At 36.4% G+C, this 2,450-nt stretch overlaps 1 pseudogene; it reads left to right on the top strand.

Moving 5' to 3' along the window:
* Nucleotides 1-1,437: 1,437 nt before the first annotated feature.
* On the top strand, nucleotides 1,438-2,019 carry LOC133085631 (large ribosomal subunit protein uL6-like; annotated as a pseudogene).
* Nucleotides 2,020-2,450: the final 431 nt, after the last annotated feature.

Below are 2,450 nucleotides of genomic sequence, written 5' to 3'. Positions count from 1 at the left end.
TTTTTCATGTTTTCCACGGGTCGAGGTCCAAGCACAAATTTATCTGACTCCTCTGCTCAGGGTCTCACAAAGCTGCAATCAAAGTATTAGCTGGGCTATGTGCTCATCTAGATGCTCAAGTTGAGAACTGCTTTGTAGTCCTCTCAGGCTGCTGGCAAAATTCAACTTCTTGAAATTATTGGACTCAGGTCTCCACATTTTTGCTAACTGCCAGGTCCTCTATGCTACCCTCCATTCCTTGCCATGTGACCCTTTCAATAGGAAGTTTACAACATGTATGTTTGCTTCATAAAATAATCTTGGGGGTGATTTCCCATCACCTCTGCTGTATAAAATAACCTAATCAAAAGTGTGACATTCTTTTGCCTTTGCCATATCCTATTGGTTAGAATCAACTCACTGGTCCCACCTTATAGTCAAGAAAAGATTTCACAAATTCCTGGGTACCAGAAGGTGAGAAATCATTGTGGCATTCCACTGCCTGCTACAATCATTATGACCATTTTAAATACAGATACCAAATAATTCTATACCTTGGTTTGAATTAAGATGAAGAATTTGAGGTATTGTAACCCCATTTCATGATATCTTTTCAATCTGAGTGACCAGCTGCAAACTTTTTGACATTCTTTGGAGAGGTCAACATCATAACTTTTGAATATTCGTGTATATCATTGGTACAGGATTGATCAGATTTCCTCAATCTTACAGCCCTAAGTTTCAAGTACCCACTCATCAATTTATCCAATGAGGAGAACATTTCCTCCTGAAGTGCTGTTCCTCTGTCAGTCTTCCAAGTGGCAGAGCTAAAGGGAATAGCGATTACAGTTACTTCCTAGCATACTGGAAACAAGAAACTGTAAGCAGAATATATTTCAACTTTGATTGCTTTATTGATCGTTGTTCAGTGATCGACATACACGCAATTGATCTGGGCAGCCCCACAGTACTCAGTCTATGCATCTAATTGAGATTTTAGTGAATAACACCTAATGTATTGAGCATGATTTGAGGGGAAAAAAAGATCCTTCTTGAACCTGTCCCCTATTAAATTTGAACAGTTCATGATGTTACTTAAGTTACTTTTCATGCCACTCACTTTTAACTATGCCTCTACCCATAGGGCTATGATAGCTTCAGATTTAAAATCCAGCTGTATATTTTTTTCTATTTATAACAGCTTAAGAAACTCTTACAAGTCTAGGTTTAAGAGAGTCTGAAAGTATTTGAAAGTAGCTATTGAGATACTACCAATTAAAAATTAGGTAACAAAATATTTTCTGTGTGGAAAGACACACATGGCAAAATAACAAGAAACTATATATATTAAATAAATTATATTTCTTTGACAAGGAAATGAGTACAGGTACATAAGAATATGGAATTCAGGGCAGTTAAAAAATATGAATGAGATTCTTTGTTGCATCTTTTGCAAGAATGAAGACTGTTCTCAGCATTAAGACTGTCCACATTCCAGATGATGTCAACATCACTCTGAAGGGATGCACAGTTCTAGAGGCACCCTGTGGAAGGACTTCAATCACATCAATGTAGAACTCAATCTCCTTGGAAAGAAAAAGAAGAGGCTCCAGGTTACATAGGGTGGGGAAATAGAAAGCAACTCATTTCCATCTGCACTACCTGTAGTCATGTACAGAACATGACCAAGGGTATTGGTCTATTCTAAGATGAGGTCTGTGCATGCCGATTTCACCATCAATGTCGTTCTTCAGGAGAATGGGTATTCTTGTTGAAATCCAAAATTTCTTTGGCAAAAAATACATCTACTGGACTTGGATGAAGCCAGGAGTTGCTTGTTCAGTATCTCATGCCCAAAAAGATGAGTTGATTTTTTTTTTTTAAGATGAGTTAATTCTTGAAGGAAACAACACTGAACTTCTATCAAATTTAACTGCTTTGATTCAGCAAACCCCAATAGTTAAAAACGAAGATATCAGAAAAATTTTGGATGGTATCTACATTTCTGAAAATGGAACAGTTCAGCAGGGTTATAAATAAAATCTAAGTTTTCCAGCTACAGAAACAGCAAGACGCCAGATAATTCCTCGGACTTATTTGTGATATTTTAAAGATGCAAAAAAGCCAAGTATTGAAAAAAAATACTAATGTGTTTATGCTATGCTCATATATTTAATGCTTAATATATTATTAAACACACCCTGAGGCAAAAGTTCTGCTCTAAAGATTAGAAAGGCCATTTCAGGGAGCAAAAATATCCAGTGACTAAGCTGGCTTTGTGCAATCACATGCTCAATCACCAGTTGGCATAACATTTTATTTATTTATTTATTTATTTTTAACATCTTTATTGGAGTATAATTGCTTTACAATGGTGTGTTAGTTTCTGCTTTGTAACAAAGCGAATCAGTTATACATATACATATGTTCCCATATCTCTTCCCTCTTGCGTCTCTCTCCCTCCCACCCTC

Source organism: Eubalaena glacialis, chromosome 2 (assembly GCF_028564815.1).
Source record: "Eubalaena glacialis isolate mEubGla1 chromosome 2, mEubGla1.1.hap2.+ XY, whole genome shotgun sequence".
Lineage (NCBI taxonomy): Eukaryota > Metazoa > Chordata > Mammalia > Artiodactyla > Balaenidae > Eubalaena > Eubalaena glacialis.
The sequence above is the reverse complement of the archived record's forward strand: the minus strand, read 5'-3'. Positions and strand labels throughout refer to the sequence as shown.